At 36.9% G+C, this 17,226-nt stretch overlaps 2 long non-coding RNA genes and 1 other non-coding gene across 8 annotated transcripts in view; 1 reads left to right on the top strand and 2 right to left on the bottom strand.

The window, feature by feature from the left end:
- Positions 1-622: 622 nt before the first annotated feature.
- MIR135A (microRNA mir-135a) lies at positions 623-772 on the bottom strand. The gene has a single exon (NR_105731.1). It is a non-coding gene; the product is annotated as a microRNA mir-135a (primary transcript).
- A 73-nt stretch (positions 773-845) lies between these two features.
- Positions 846-17,226, top strand: part of LOC116419689 — a 78,115-nt gene continuing 61,734 nt past the window's right edge. For 3 of the 5 annotated variants that reach the window (XR_004229970.1, XR_004229968.1, XR_004229971.1), the window contains exons 1-2: positions 846-1,104; positions 2,286-2,386. This is a non-coding gene — a long non-coding RNA (uncharacterized LOC116419689). Of the gene's footprint in view, positions 1,105-2,285; positions 2,387-5,441; positions 5,564-17,226 lie in introns of those variants that run through there. The other 2 variants (XR_004229967.1, XR_004229969.1) reach the window with 2 other exon arrangements.
- LOC116419690 overlaps positions 3,352-17,226 on the bottom strand; it is a 121,950-nt gene continuing 108,075 nt past the window's right edge. Inside the window, exons 7-10 of one of the 2 annotated variants that reach the window (XR_004229973.1) lie at positions 8,593-8,782; positions 7,991-8,328; positions 4,306-4,463; positions 3,352-4,200 (exon numbers count right to left, since the gene is read on the bottom strand). This is a non-coding gene — a long non-coding RNA (uncharacterized LOC116419690). Of the gene's footprint in view, positions 4,201-4,305; positions 8,329-8,592; positions 8,783-17,226 lie in introns of both variants that reach the window. The other variant, XR_004229972.1, reaches the window with a different exon arrangement.

The raw sequence follows: 17,226 nt of genomic DNA on the forward strand, positions 1-17,226 counted from the left end.
GATTCTACTATTTTTTTTTAAAAAAAATCAGTGTGATAAAAAGAGAAAAAAATATCCTCCAGGTATGTACTGTAATGAAATCTTTTGGGTGATGATACCATTCGAAGTCGGTTTTTGTGGACGTCTTTTCTCTCTCAAAGGTGCAACTTCTGGGCCCTTGTTTTTATTACCATGGAAGGAAGACAATTCCAACTGAACTACTACTTGTTAACCCACCCATGACCTAGTATTCTTTGAGCTTGGAAGTAGAGCAATCTGGACCACAAGCCCAAAGGGGCATCTTTGCTTCTTTCAGTTTTAATTTCAGGAGAAAGACCATGCAAATTGAGAAAGAAATCAGCAGAGGATTTTAGGTTAGATACAGGTAGAATAAAGTACTGGTTAACGGACGATGAAGAAGGAACAACTTAGAACCAACTGAAAAGTTCGAGCCTTGAACGCAAATGTCAATCAGTGATTGAGACGATGAGTCACTTTCCATAACCTAGTTTCCATAATTGTCATATTCTAAGAGTGAGGGATGAAGAAACTGAACAAAGGAATAAAAGAATAAAAAGGAACCAAGCATGAAAGTTAGAGAAGCTTCATACTATGTCATTTGCCAATCATGTGAATAACTTCACAACTAGGATGTTTTCTATACTGATGGCCCCATCTTAGTTGATGACATTTCACAATGTATTTCATGGCTTCCATCCCTACATGAGACTTTATTACTATCACATAGGAATAAAAAGCCATAAGACACTAGAGTGAATTTATCTTGACCGGATGCAATAATTATTTTCTTCACATGATTTCACAACCATTTCGAAACTAACCAATAATTTCATGCTACATTACTTAACATTTCAAACTACATTGAAGAGACAGGGAATACACTTAAATTGTGACATCACAAATTAGTGGGACTCAATCCCTCAGAGACATCCCTAGCTACAAAGACCAGGGAAACAAGGACTAGGGGACACTTAGAAACATGTAACCATTCGATTCACTGAAAACAAGGGACACCAAAGGTGAATGCCACAAAAAAAAAGAGATTCACTTCAACATTTATCTCGGAAAACACACAAGGAAAGACAAAAGACAGACAAGTCACTGGTACAGATTAATACTGGGAGAATTGTTTTCTATTACTTTGCTTAACAAATCTTTCCCATCCTTCCTAATGTGCCCACTGCCACCTTAGAGACTTGCCACTGGGGGTGGGGGGAGAAGGGAAAGCTCAGCACCCATATGGACCTATGCCATGGAAGTATGAAGCCAGCTTAACATAATTGGGGGGAAAAAGATACCAAGGTAGGACTTAACCAGCAGATGAAAATGCCCAACTATTCTGTATCTTCATCCTAGGACAGACTGACGTGATTTTTATTGCTTTTGTAGCTACTAAAGCAAATATTCTAAATAGGTCAGCTACAGTAATGTATGTTTGAATCCTCCAGTCATCTATGATTCTCCAGATCCCAAGCCCAAGATAGTTCTTTATTCTTTATTAATGTTCTACCCCTGCTATCATCGCTACTCTTGTAATTGGCCATGCTGAAATACAATTCTCTAGGGTCACTCGAGACTCAATGCTATCATTTAAAATGCCTTCTCTGCCCTTTAGAAAATAACATGGTTTGCATATTTACCAACACATTAAAGCAGCATTCCAAATTGAAAAACACAGTTTTTAAAGGAAAAAATTCCCCATTACTCCAATTCCAGTAAGATGAATAAAGAACCTGATTTCTTGGATCAAACCAAGTTATTTTCATCTTCTTACTCCTATTTTTCCTAACATGTCAAATATCTCTATTGTTATTATTAATGTTGTTATTATTATTATTATTATTACTGTGGCTTTGCTTAGGTGAAGAATATAGGAACGAGCAGGAAATAATTAAATGAGAGGAAGTGCATAAATAAATTCAATTATCATGCATGAAACATGCAAATGATTTAAGGACTGCATCTGAAACTCTTAGTTTATATTCATTAATCTTAGGTTGCACTTTTGAGGGAGAAAGAAATGCTAATTGGGTCCAGATTAATGCACTCCCAAACCTTTCAATTTGTTTTTAGGTGAGGGTTAAATGATATGTATTAAAATAAACACAGCTGCTCTTCTTGCACCTTTCACACTCCTCCCCCACACTTCCACCCATCCAACCATACAACTCTCTTCTTTGTTGAAGAGAGTTCAGAGAGACCCCATGTTTCCCCTGGGAAGACCTCACCCCACCTTCTGCTTTTCCATCTTTCCTTTCTTCCCTTCCATCTCCCTCCCCCACCAGCTTCTATCAAGGGAACCATGCTTAACTGCTTTAAAGGATGCCCAGATGCAGCAGTAAGGATGGATGAAGAGACAAAGGAAGACTTCTTCCTGGACCAGCAGGTAGGGGGAAGAGCTGAGCTTTCTCTAGGTTCAAGCCTGGGCTGTTCACCACCCACTCTGATGAATAGGTTTCAAAGTGTCTGGGGACATTATTGCTCTGAGCCAATCTCGTCCTAGGTTGGCATGGTGATGCCATGGTTCAGTTATGTGGGAAACTGGAGGCAAGGGGGGGGAACCTTGGGGTTTTTTTGTTTTTGGGGGAGGAGGTTTTGGTTGTTATTGCTGTTGTTTTGGCTCTTTGGGCTCAGTCAGCCAGGAGAAACTGGCAAAGAGCAGAATGGATGCTGAGCCAAAGTTCAATCAAAATATCTTTTGAAAGTAGCCCTTTGCTTTCCTTCTTTCTCTCTTCCTGTCCAAAAAAAAAAAAAACTACACTTACAGAAGGTGGTCTTCAAAAGTTTCTAATAAAATGCCATATACTTTGTGTTATGTTTTACATAAAATACATTTTGAATACAATAATACAGCTGAGCTTAGCTGGAAAAAAAAGCTAGCAATACAAAGTTGCACTAGTGTTCTGAGGTGGCCAAATGTTTGCCATATTTCGATCATTTGATATTTATCATCTGTTTTGCATCTGTCTGTATATAATTGATTTTGTACAGAAATGTATTTTACATGAAATATAACTTATTCTAGTTATATAAAATATTATGAATGCATATATTTTAAGCCAGGGGCAATGCTTTGGGAGACAAGCAGATGGCAAGTTAAGAATCCTTCTTTTGAGAAAAGTAGACACAGAATCAAGGGCCTGGGAAGAGTTTTTAATAATAGAAAGTGAAAGAAAAACTCTGATCCCAGACCTGATCATTAGAATAAGAAAAAAAGAAACGGAAGACGGGCTGCAGGCGGCCAGGGATGAACTTGGGCCTTGGACTGGAACGGAGTTCAAGGGAGCCTTCTAAATGAGCACAGGCACAAAGGGGTTAAGCAGGCAAACAAAAGACAGGCAGTCAAACCAATTTCACACTGAAACTGATGTTTAATTGGAATTGTGGTACCCCAAAGGGAAGATGGGGTTAGGTTAGTGTCCTCAGGGGATATCCCCCCCCTTTTAAAACGGATTGGAAATTAAGATTGATCATTAATTATCAAGGTGACACCTTTTCTCCTTCCCTCCACCCCCAATCAAGTCCCACCTTTGGCCCTTCCCCAACCATTGCTCCTCCCAAGGTTACATCTGAAAACCACCTGCTCTTCAATCCTCCCCAGATAGTCTCCTACGGAGGGGCCAAGGACAAGAACAAAGATACAGATATACACAGAGACATAAAGTACTAGACAGATACTCAAACAGAGAGATGCACAGATACACACAGCTAGCGGCAGTCACTGGCTTGGTCTTGTCACTGAATGAAATTTCTGCAGAGTTGCAAACTTGTCCTGAGTAGAAGGAAATAACAAGCAGGACCCAGAACCCTCATTTCCTATGGAATCCATCAATATCCCGACAAACGCTTGGAGAAAGACAGCTTTGGTTAGGAAACACACTTGGGATATTCATTGCTCCTAAAAGAGAGAATGATTATACAGTAACTAAACCCTAAGTAAGAGCTAAAGATATTCACCTCATGAAGCCATATCTCAACTAGCCCCTTGGCACTTGCTGGAATTATCTCAGCACGAGGCCCACTTTTTCATTTTCTGCTGACTCCATGTGGGTAATTTCTTTCCCATGATTAAAAGTGAGCTTGGCAAGCCCTTCAAAGCATTTTTTAAGGTGTGGCGGGGCTCAGGAGCGAATCCTTTGTCTCATGAGATGCTGGCAGACTGATCATCACCGTTCAGGCAAGGGAAGAGATGCCCCACACCTAAAATGATTTCATAAAGGAGGTGAAATGAACTTTGCGGATATCTTCATATAAACATATTTTTATACTGATCTGTACAGCTGGTAGATGAAATGAACTGTTTACCTTGTAAAGAATAGTCTTTTCTTCTCCCAATAAGCATTCAGGCCTTTCTGAATGTCATCCAAAAGTGATTCTGCCTCCTCCAACTTATCCAGCATCTGGGACTGTGAGATAACCCTCGTGGCCGTGGCCCCCTTCCCTCACTCCTCATTATTAGCCTCCTGGTGGGTGAGATAGAATACAGTGAATGTAATAACCATACTTCACACAACAGGCCTGCTCTCTCTTTTAAATTGAAAATCCCCTTATTACAAAACAAGGAGTGTTTTTTTCCTTCCACCTTTAAGTAGGAATGCCACATTCATTGCTTTTTACAAAAACGCAGCTGCTTTTTAAGCTACAGATAAATAGAATCTGCTAGGCAGTAATTCTGCTCAGTCTGAATGCATTATTTTCTAAGACACTTTGGGTAAGGGGCTGTTTTTTATTATAAACTGGAATGAACAACTAAAATCCTTATCTCATTTAATTATGACTTTCTTTGTTTCCTAAAATTAACCTAAAATGTCAGATTGATCTTCTAGGTTTTGTTTTGTTTTTTTAAACACAGATCAATAAATCAATGTATTCCCTCCACCCCATTAGGAAATTAGAGGGCTCATGATTAAGATTTCATGGACTCTAGTGACAACTTCCAAAATAGCACAATAAATGAAGAGGCCTTCTGATAAATAGTGAAAGAAATTTTGTTTTGACATCAAAAAATAAGAAATCTGGGTTTAATTGTTAATCAAAATATAATTGATTTAATTTAAATTCAATTTAAAAACTGAGTGTACTGTCATAATGAGTTGATCTTATGGTGTCTGCTTGGCCAGAAAGTTGTTAAAGATAAATGGAACCTGAAGATTTCCAAATTTAGTGCAATTAGCGCTTCATGCTGTTCAGTGTTGCCTAGCTTCACCTGTGCCACCATAACTTTATGGAGCAATTAAACTAGGAATGGGATAAGAAAAGTAGTGTTCTGATAACCCTGATTGTGAGGATAGAGCAGATAAAACTTTTTTCTCCTCAACATAGACTTTGAATAAAAGATTGAGTCTCTGAGAACATTAAAGTTAATTTCAAGCCTGGAAATTCTCCTTGTTTAACTTTGATAAGGAATTATTTTTTTTTTCTTTCTCTAATTCTCAAAAAAGTCCACAGTGCTTTGCTCCAGGTCCACTAAAGCAGATGGAGATTCTGTTGTTGAAGACGGGGGACAAAAACCCTACAGGATGTTTGGTAGAGTTCCAATTGGGAGAGAATAAATACTACTTCAGTAGTAACAGTAAGTCAAGATTAGCAGGCTATTACCCAGGTATAGGCAGGTTCACCCTGAGTAAATCCAAAGAAAAAGAGAATACTCCCTCCTGGCTTTCCTCAGTAGAATGGATATCTTCAGAATAGATAGATTTATTCCTATTTGTATTGTTGAGAATCTTTCAATGGGTGGTGGATGCTAAAGGAAGCATGGGAAGTTCTCTGTGGGGGGGGAGGTGGGAGAGAGATGGACCATACCAGGGCCAGAACCATATTCAGAGAAAGAAGGGGAAAATTAAGGATAGGAAAGATGGAGAGAGAGAACATTAATCTTGTTACACTGTATTGAAAATCCTACTTGCAACTCAATCCATGACATATAACACAATGTATCTGTTAGAGGGGACTTGCTTTACTAAATTCCTAATAAGATCTATGAATGTATTAAACAGGGGTTAAGGCAATTTTGGAAGTTCTCACACTGATTTCAAAGATAAGAGCCAGTCTCTGTCCTCTCATCAGCCTAGCAAACAACAATCTCTCTTAGGTTGCTGGTATCATTTCAGGAGTCCCCTCAGGTAACACAGTGATACAAAAAGGATAACTTACCTGGAATCAACACTCAAGACCCTTAACTATTTGTATTTAGCTCTGCTGAAGGGAAAGCTCCATTATGAAGCTGCCATAACAATCAAGACAGTTTATTTTAGTATTTAGTGTTTGGTTCACAAGAAGCTTTTAAAAATAAGTAAAAACAGTCCCTCAGAAGAATCTATGAAGGAAGAAGAAACAAAGAAAACTCCACTTTGACAACAGATGGCATCTTAAGGTATTTTATGGGTTTGTGAAACTATCTGAACATTTGATTTCTTTTGATTCACACAATAACCCAAAGAGGCAGTTGTTACAAACATTATTATCCTCATTTGACAGAAAAGGAAATTGAGTCTGAGAGAGGTTAAGGTTACTTAATCAAGAACACACAGCTTATAAATGCAAAAGGTAGAATTTGAATCTAGCCTAAGCTAGCATTCATTTGAATAAACTATGCTATTTTCCACAAGCAAGTGTGATATGATATAAAAAAGACATGTATTTAAATTGAGAGTTATGGGAATTGGGGACAAGCCTCACTTCTGCCATTGAGCTTTGGACAATGCCTTTCTAGATTGCAATTTCCTTATCTATAAAATGAGAAAGCTAAACTAAGAATCTCATCCACCTTTGACATTCTATGATTCTAAGTAATTTGAATGAAGATGACCTACAAGAATAACATTTTGGCTATAACGTGCAAAATCTATGGAGCCTATTAGCTGCTTTTCTAGCATAAAAAAAAAAAAAAAAAACCCAACCCAGTTTTCTCTAAAGACTTCTCTTTATGGAGAGAAGGGAGTTTAATAGAACTCTGTACAGATTTATTGTTCTGTCATTAAGTAGGAACTGTCTATCAATTTTACTGATTTCCTCTCCACTTTAAACACGTGTAAATCAATATTTGCTATTTTTGTTTCTGTACATTGATTTTGAAACTATGGCTAGTGACACAAGACATCATTTTATAAACATACATACATATATTATGTTTCCCCTTATTAAAATTTCAAAATATTATATAAAATAGCATTTTTATTCATTCATTCATTTTATTGCATTAATTCCACATTCATTCATGAAGCACCAGCTTAGTGCAATGTATAGTTCTAGGCACTAGGGAAATTCAAGGAAAAATAACAGATGCTCTCTTGCCCTCAAGGCGTTGTATTTTAGATGCAATTCCTGATCACTGTCTCACTTGAACTCTTTAATCACACATCATTTAAAAAAAAAAAAAAAAAAGTCTTAGAAAAAAGATAAGGCAAGGCTAGAGAGAGAGCAGTACTTACTGTTTAAGTCTCTGCTCTTGTTTTCCCCTAGCTAGAAGACTATTTGCTCTCTTCCCTACTCTCCTGTATCTAGAAAATGGTCAGTTTATAGCAAATAATAGTTGTCTCAAAATGCTACTATCGAAAGTGACTCAAATGCTCTATAGAACTGGGGGGAATATATTACCTACGTGACCACATCCTTTTTATAAAAGAACCAAGGGCATTATAGTATGATAAAGCCAATGATAATGATGTTGCCTTGTGATTAAAAAAAGTTAACTTGTCCATCTAAGTTTCCAGTTTGCTACCAAGAAGTGACATCCCTATGGAGGTGGGGAAAAGATCATGAAATCTCTTCCCAGTTAGCAATATTGCCTTCCTATCCCAAATCGAAATGATTAAATTGTACATTCATCATCAAAGTATAAATCAGATCGTGCCATTCATTGAGTTAATGAAACAATATACTTAATTGTGGTCCCAGAAACTTCCAAATTCTCCCATCTGGTATGTAAATACCAAGATACACTGTGGAATGATGGGAATGTCTGACTTTGCATAATACAGAAATAGCTTACCTTTGCTCATCAGAGTACCTGCTCTCCACGTTCATCCTTTCGAAAAAACAAAGCTGTGGATTTCTAGGTTGTGACTATCATAAAGTTTGATAGAATTGTTGGAGGTAAAATATTGTAGGTATTTTTTCACAGAAATATTCCCATTTCTCTTTGTATATGCTGAAATATACTTTAAAAAATAAAGCCATGAATAATTTAAGAAACTAAAATGGAGCTATGGTAAAGTAAATGTGTGTGTGTATTGCAAACAATGGCAGAGTCTCAATGAGTTTCTCCAGATGAACATCTTTTGGTGATGTCTTCCCTGTTTCACATTTTTGTTTTCCACACAGAAAAATCTGGAGGGGAAAAAAAAAAAGTAATTGTACTATAAAAGAAAATGATTATCTATAGAATAATAAGTCCAAGTTTGATCAGTGTATGACAGGATTTCAACATTTCCATATTTTCAATAAGGGGAAAAAACCCAACTATAAAAACAATCAAACTATCAACATTTGGGGTTTTCATTGTAATTTACATGGCTCAAAATAATCTTCAACAGATTCTAATGTTAATAAGCAGTAGGAAGAGTAGCAAACAGCAGATCATATCATACTTACCATTCTTAGGAGTAAATTCCCCAATTTTCTGCCCTCTTGGTCTGAGTGCACAGATCTGCAAAGCAAGCCCAGCTCCAATCACAACTAGACCTTTGGAGATTGGCGATTCAGGCTTGAAACTCTCTTATAGGATCATGTGAAGGCCAACAGCAACACAAACACACGATAAATGATGGAGTTGCATTTGTTGCTGGAAAAGTTAAAACAGAGATCAACGTTTCTCTGCACATGTATGTGTGTATATGTGTGTTTCTCTCTCTCTCGCTCCCCTCCTTCTCTCTCCAGTGTCTTAAAGGCATGGATGTGTCCCCAATGTGTAAAAAAAAAAATCAAAACAATAAAATGAGCTTTTCCTTGTAGTCCAGCCTTCCTGATAGGCTCCCTCCCCCACTTTCACAAGGTTAAGAAATGTGTCCTTAACTTGTGTTTTCTGTTCTACTTCATGGGGCACAGTAAAGAATGGGGCAAGTGCAGCTGTCTTTTGTGTGTGTGTGGTACGTCTCACATGGGTGATTCACTTACTTAACAGGGTGAGTGTGTCTATTGCGTTTGGACTCACATAAAAAAAAGAAAGGAAGGAAGGAAGAAAATAGAACACTAAAATGAAATCAATTTAACATCTAGAACTTCACAATTTTTACCTTCTACTCTTTAATATTCTAAGACGTGTTAGTAGCATAGCTAAATTTGAAAAGTTTTATATAAATGAAAGTCACTGAAGCATAAATCACATAGGGCAGTGAAAACTGAGATGTAGGATAGAGATGAAATCTAAAGCTAATTAAATTCAACAAGAGCCTCTCAAAAGGCAACATCCCAGCTTCGCCTCCCATGCTAATATTTCGCTTTTGGAAGGTGCAATAAATGGTGAGTCTTTCACGGCTGGACCTTTCACAGTGTGATCCTTGAGCAAACCCTGATTGGGGGTGTGGGTGGAGATTAGATGCATGGATTACAGTACTGAATGGATGCCAGGGCCAAGATGAAAAAGAATAGATAAGTCCAGGCTTCCAAGGAACTAAATTTGAAGCCAACCAGTAAAACGGATTGAACCTTATTACCTCTAGTCACTGAGAAATCCCCCAGACAGTTGGATGTAATTTGAAAAGGTCAGAAAAATATTTCCTACATGGCATTCCTGCTTCATGGTTTAAGGGTGTACATTTGTGAGATGCCAACTCTAATCATTTTTATTGACTTTGCTATATAGAGACAGACAATCGGGCAGGCAAGACTGATGGGTGAGGGAGACAAACTATCTTGGGTCCTAATTCAGAAACCTCTTTGAGTGTTTTCCAACTGCAAATTGGGATGACATTGTCTTTGCATTGGTTGCAGGAGAAAATCTACTGGGTGCTCGAATGGTTTACAGAATCAAAAAAAGGAGATCAAGTCATTGGAAAAAATTAAAACAATGGGTCTTTCTAGCTATTTCTTGACCACCCAACCACTATGGGCTATAAGTCATTAAGTGAGAAAGGAAGAAACAAAAGACTACACTCTTGGGGGAGAAATAGAAAGGTTCAAACAAAACCCAACAAATGTAGGACTTAGGTTCACTATTGCAATATTTAAAGTTCATTTGGGGTAAATTCCATTTTTGAAGAAGAGAACTAGAGAATGGCTGAGAGAAGAGTTCTCACTGCAGGAAGGTTGATCAGTAACTTGGGTGTCAAGTTTTAGTATCCACGAGGTCACTCATAGTATAATGAAAAGGATTATTTTGGCTTTTAAATAGGATTTGATTTTGAGAAAAACCTTTGTCAGCAATACATTTACAGTTATTTTTTTTGTCATGCAATTAAAATCAAAGCTGATTTAACAATACAGAGTGATGTTATCCATCCAAACACTGCATGGGTTTAATTAACATTTGACTTTCCTTTCACTAAAGAGTCATTTGTTTGTGAGCCAAATACAAACCTATTTACTCTTCTCTTGCTCTACACACACACACACACACACACACACACACACACACAAACGACCTTTTTTTTTTCTTTTTATGGGCATGCAGACAAATTCATTAGCTTATCTGAGGTTTATGGAACATAACTTAGGAGCTTTGCAGGTGCCCATATAAGCTAGGTGTTTCTACTAGAAAAGTCTTAGTAAAATTCTTTGCTTTACACAATGACAAGAAATCCAAATCTCCTAATAAGAAAGTTGTCTCTTGAAGGACACCGAAAAATCCAAGGACTGTTATATTGGGTAGTTAATAACATTGACACTAGAAACACCATTACCACACTATCAATATGATTTTTCATGATACCCAGTACAGAGTAGATTAAGTAGAAAAGACATTCAATCATTTGGATCTGCCCCAAAATCTGAATCTTTGGCATTAGAATAAGACATTTCTTTTTTACTTTTGAAAGGGAAATTTTTACAAAAATGGAGCAAGCATTTACAAAGCACTTAAGGTTTGCAAAATCTTTATATTGGCTTTATATATGGCTATTTTATTCAATCTTGTCAATCCTGTGAGGTAGGGGTTATTATTTCTATTTTGTAAATGAGGAAACTGAGGCTGACAGAGCTTAAAGGACTTTGCAAGGTCACCTTCCTAATAAGTATATGAATTAGGGTTCCAATTCAGGTCTGCCTTGCTCTGTGACCCAGTGCTCTGTAAACTTCCCAATGAGAGTAGAGATCATCTCATTCTTTTTTTTTTTTTTTGGTATCCTTCAGAGGTTCCACAATGCCAGACACATAGTGGAGACATATTAATATTGGTAGATAGGCTGATTTTTCAGTTCTCAGCCAGCCAGATATTTGGCATTGGGTTTGTGGCTAAGTCTCTGAAATTTTCTTTTAAAGAAAAATATTGGGAAACATTTTGTTAAGGCATATAAAAAAATTGTTTTGCCTTGGTATATCAAGAGGCTGTGTGCGTGTGTGATTTTTTTTCCCCAAAATATTAATCATAAGTCCTAGCTTCATAGGCAGGAATATCTGAGTGCAAGAGCTGCCTCTGATATATATCAGAGGCTGTGAAACTTGGGCCAAGACCCTAAGGGCAATAAATGGCACAAGTGGCAGATTATGTGTTGAGAAACACACCCATGAGGTTTTCTACAAAAGGAGAATATGGATTCTAGACTAAGAGAACCCAGATGCAAATCTTGCTTCTGATACTGCTTATGTGACATTGAATCAATCTTCAAACTACTCTGCATCTCAGCTTTTTTCTTCTGTAAGGATTAAACTGAGCAGTAGCTTTGTTCCCTTCAAAGTGTAGATCTAGCTTCTTAAGGTTTTAGTGTGTTCCTTTACTTACCAAATGAAAGGATTAGCTCACAGGTGGATAAAGCCAGGTTGGAAATTGGATTTGAAATTGGAAATTTGACTTCAAATTTGGCATTTTTCACACTGAACCATGTAATAGGATAGCAGTGAGTAAAGGATAAACTGTAGTAAATTTATATATATATGCATATATATATAAATAAACATATATGTATAAATATATACATACACACATACATGAATTTGGCAGCTAAGTTGGACTAAATGGCAAATGAGGTCACTTCCAGGTCTATGTTCCTATTAATATTATTATATTGTTCAATAACCTATTATTTGGGTTGGGTGGGGTTTATTTGAGACAGAGAAAAGAAAGACATCCCAGGAAGCATATATCTTAGTTCTCATAGGAGTATTTCTATTAGAATGGTGGCAGTGGAATAGGAAGTTGTAGACTAATTTGAAAAACAAAATGAGGATGTTGGGATAAATGACATCGAGCTGATAGTGTTCAGTCATTCTTTTGGATCCCATTTAGGATTTTCTTGGCAAAGATATTGAAGTGGTTTGCCATTTTTTTTTTCCCATCACCTTTTACATGTGAGTAAACTGAAGCAAATGGAGTTAAGGGACTTGCCCAGGGTAGTTTAGCTAGAAAATATCTAAGGCCAGATCTGAACTCAGAAAGATACATTTTCCTGACTCGAGGCCCAGCACTCTATTCACTGTTCACTTGCTCAGGTGGTCCTGACTTCGAATGCTGATAACTATGACCCTGTGGTAATGCAGAGCTCCATTTGAAAGGACTTAGTGATTAATGGGCAATGTTGAATGAATAAGAAGGAGAAATGGAAGATGGCTTTATGGTTATAAGGATTAATGCCTGAGGCAATTGGAGGTCCTTAACTCCCCCTATTAATAATGGAGAAGACAGGAAGAGGAAGTCTAGGGGAAAAAGACAAATTTATTTACAAAAGCTCTAACCTTGACTCCAGCAGTGATTTGGGGAACTCTGGACATGTTTGCCATGAGACACTTAAATAATGATTTTAAACTTGAGTGAAATGAGTTTGTTCTTTAGTTGAAGCTGACAAGTACCTGCCTTTTGTCTTTTAATGTCACTTTTCAGTTTGATTTCCATCTCTACTCCAACATTGGATAGGGAATTTTATCTTTGTGCATCATTAATATATCAGTAACCAACCTGAAACTTTTAGTAGATAGGAGAACTACAGCTACACATGATATAGCTTTGAAAATTTTAGCTGGGGGGGGGGGGGGGGAGGTGGGTATTTTTTAAAATATTTTTGTACTTGAAATGTTTTTTCCCCCTTTTGGACTAGACCTATGATTTCACGCATGTAGAGTAGAGAGCTTTTTATGGAAAATGGCATTTTATATGGCTCCTGGAGGTCAGGGTCAGCTTTGTCTTTGGAATCCCAGCACTAAGTGGATAGTAGTTCTTTAATAAATTCTTGCCAATTGATTATTATACCTAAGAGTGTTATTTGGTTTTATTTAATCATTTAGAACAAAATTCTTATTTCATTGGCAAAAAGAACTCTAGGTGAGGGATATTCCTCTAACAAGAGAGACTAGCCAAGTCTTAGAGGCCACGTCTTAGAAAGTCTCCATAAGGAGGGAATGTTTTATTCAGTGTGACGCTACAAGTTTTGAATTCAGATCTTCTTGATTCAGAAAGTTTTTCTATCCAATTCACCACTCTACTCCATAGGATTTTTGGGAGGATGAAATACATGTAAAAAGCTTGGCACACTTAAGGGTTATTTAAATTATTATGATGCTGACCAGCTTGGCCATCGACAGAGACTTGGTCAGTATCTGTCCTGCCTAAATAGCCAAAGAGTACTTGGCTCCTTTTGTATGTTACCCAGATTACCAGGTATTGTCGGAGAATGTAGCATCCCTGGGACAGCTTTAGAAAGCTGCTTCTGGCTATTCTGGATTTCACAATTCTGCCTAACACATTTAGCACCTTAATTGGAAACAAACAGAAAAGCTATTTGAATTGTCTTTAATGTCATTCTATCCAGAGAAGGGCAGGGATAGAAATTAAGCTCCTTCCTTGGTTGGAGATACATTAATGCTTTTCACTAAAACCAATGTGGGCTCCAATCACAAGCTTCCCATCTTTTGAGTGGGAGATGTGCAACTAATTGGTTATTATCACAGGCTAATCGGAAGAGTAGAAATAGGAAAATTATATGAGTTACAAACAGTATCTTACACATTAAATGACATGCTTTCTTTACCAGATCATGATTTACAAACTGAAATGTTAACAGTTGTTTGGTTTTAAACGCAGGCACATATATAAACATATAGATATACATCTGTGAAATACATATATAAGAGTATATATATATATATATATATATATGTATGTATATAACATAAAAAATACATAACTATTTCTTTGTGTCTAAAGGCATCCTCTCCAGATGCCTTATCTCTCCAATAAATTTATCTCTCCAATAAATACAAACACACATGTATCCATATTAATAGACATTTTAAATACACATATTCTGCATATGGTATGTGTGAGATCAATCCAACAACTTAATTGGCAATGATAGGGAACTCCTATTGAGGAAATGCCGTCTAACAACATGTATTGATACCAACTCTACTAACTGTGATCTAAGAGAATAAATAGCTTGGAACTTTGAGACAATAAAGCACCTTGTTCAAGAGAGAATATGGGAAGGAGTCCAGATTCTGGAATCTAAGGACATGGATTCAAATCTCACCTTGGATGCTTACTAGCTGAATGAACTTGGGAGAAATCACATCCTTTCTCTGAGTTTCCATTTCCACATTGGTAAAATGATGGGTTTTGATTCATACCTTCTATTTTTCAATTAAAAAATATTTCTTTTCTTTGCTCTTCTCTCTCCCACATTCTCCCATAATGGAAAAAAAAATTGAAACAAACATGTCTCAGTGAAGCAAAACAAATTCCTATATTGGTCATGCTCTGAAATATGTATCTTATTCTGAACCCTGAGTTGGTCACCTGTCACATGGAACCTTTTCATTATCCAAATGATGAAATTAAAGTATATAGAGATGGATGATCACAAAGATAGCAAGCATCAACAATGGGAATCAAGACATCATCCAATTCCTCAAACAATATGGGTCAGAGAAGAGGCTTCAATTCACGTCTTTCCTACTCTGGGAGTGGATCCCTAATCCACTATGCCATGCTAATCATTTTTAACATAATAATATCATTTTCTTGCATGCTAACATTATCCAGATTAATCCTTTTATCAAAAAATATCCTTCCACTGGAACTCATGATGTTTCTTCCTTTTCACTGCAATTACCACCATTTATGTAGGTTATGAGGTTTAAGTGCTGAAATTCCTTTTTTGAGATCTTAACACTGTATAGAGAGCTGTCCCAGGATGATGGACATCCTGACATGCCCTCTACCCATCTTGAGCTACCCTTGCAGGGGTATCTGGTCTCATTCTGTCTGTGAGAGAGCTCAGTTGACTTGTCTGGTCCCCTTTCAGGATGGAAAACCTTTTGGTAGACACTAAAAAGCATCATTGGTTGGGGAAGAGCTGCCTCAATGCTCAGGAGGCATTAAAAATGGGCCAAGAGGAGACAAGCAACAGCTGGTATGCTCTGCTTTCAGAAAGCAGCTGCTGCCAGAGGTCTTGAGGTGAAATCTGCTTTTAAAAATAGCAGTGAAATTAGGCTCTGTCTCTGAAAGGTAGAAAGAAGACACAGATATGGGGAAATGTGAAATGTGCACACGATAATAAATGGAGGGGGCAGAAGTCTTGTTTGGGATCAGACTATTTTTCTGGTTAGAAACAAAAGAAAAATGGGGGAAGGGGTAATAATATAACAAACTTGCCTTTTGTACCCCTGGAAAATCATGGCATTATTTTAGATTTGTAGATTTCCAGTTAGATGAGACCTTAGAAGTTCTATAGTCAAACCCCTTACTGTATACATAAAGCTGTCAAAATTGAGGAAGTCCAGAGAGTTATCCTTAGGTCATATAAATAAAAACAGGTAGAACATGCATCCATGTTCAATGTCTTTGGCCTATTAGCACATCATCCAGTGAGCAATTACTAACATTGTTGGGCTAACCAGTGATCTGAGAATGTAAACTCTTATAATTTAAGCTTTCCATTTAGGTCACTTAGTACAATTTCTTCATTTTACAAATAAGGAAACCAAGGCCCCAAATGATTAAATCTCAAAGGTTTGTCAGAGCTAAGATTTGAACCCTGCTCTTTTGAATTCAGAACATTTTCCATTGTTCCATTTTATCTTCCTTTTATATAGAGTATCCCAAGTGTCTTGATATGGTTTTAAGCTACTAAAGCTATTTTAACTTTATTGTTAATTAAATCCATTTTAGCTTTAAAGCTAAAATAGCTTTAATAGCTTAAAACAGCACTGACTTCTATGTCACCCCATACAGGGCTCATACTTATATAATGCTTTCTTCTTTACAAAAAGTTTTACAATCATTTTCATTTGTTCCTCCCAACAATCCTATAGAGACTGCTATTTTACAAAGTTATTGAGGATAGCAGCCTCTAACTTAACCAGGGTAACATAGGCAGACAGTATCTGATGAGGGATTTGAATCCAAATCCTCCTGACTACTGATTCAGCACTCTGAAAAGTTAATCAAATTCCTTGTTCGTTTTTTGTTTTTTTTTTTTTTTTAATATGAAATAGCAGCTTCTTCTGGAAGGCAACCAAGCCTCCCTTTGCCTGTGTAATTTTTGAAATTAGGAAAACAGAAGCAGAGCTTATTATGTATGAAAATTTCCTCTTACCTGATCTCTGCTGTGAGCATTGATTCAATCTCGCCACTGATGCTATTAGAATTAACTTCCTACAAATTATGTTATAGGACAATGAGAAGCAATTAAAATATTGCATTTGCTTCTGAAGAAGCTGATAAAACATTAGACGCTTTGGAAACTAGAAACTGGAGACTCTTTTCTTGTCCTTTCTCATTGCCATGGGCAGATATTTAAGAATTTCTAAAACTCATATTGTTAGACTCAGGGGAGAAAACCCCCAAACTTCCTTCCATTTCAATAGTCTAAAACAAAATGCTTCATATACCTTGTTATCCACAATCTCCAAGAAAGACAGGAGTCCCTGATCTCCATAAAGTCACTACCCAAACTTCATTCCAATCAAGATTTCTTCTAGTGAGGGATAGCCCCAAGTATTTTCTTTCCTGTGTGGGAGACAGCATAGTTTACACTTTCTAAATGATATTCCAAATCAGATTTTTAAATCTCTAGCAGAAACAATCTTTCCCAGTGGGTGATTTTGATTTCAGTCTGAGAAGCAAAGAAGAATATAATC

The sequence above is a fragment of the Sarcophilus harrisii genome, chromosome 5 (genome assembly GCF_902635505.1).
Source record: "Sarcophilus harrisii chromosome 5, mSarHar1.11, whole genome shotgun sequence".
In the NCBI taxonomy this organism is placed as follows: domain Eukaryota; kingdom Metazoa; phylum Chordata; class Mammalia; order Dasyuromorphia; family Dasyuridae; genus Sarcophilus; species Sarcophilus harrisii.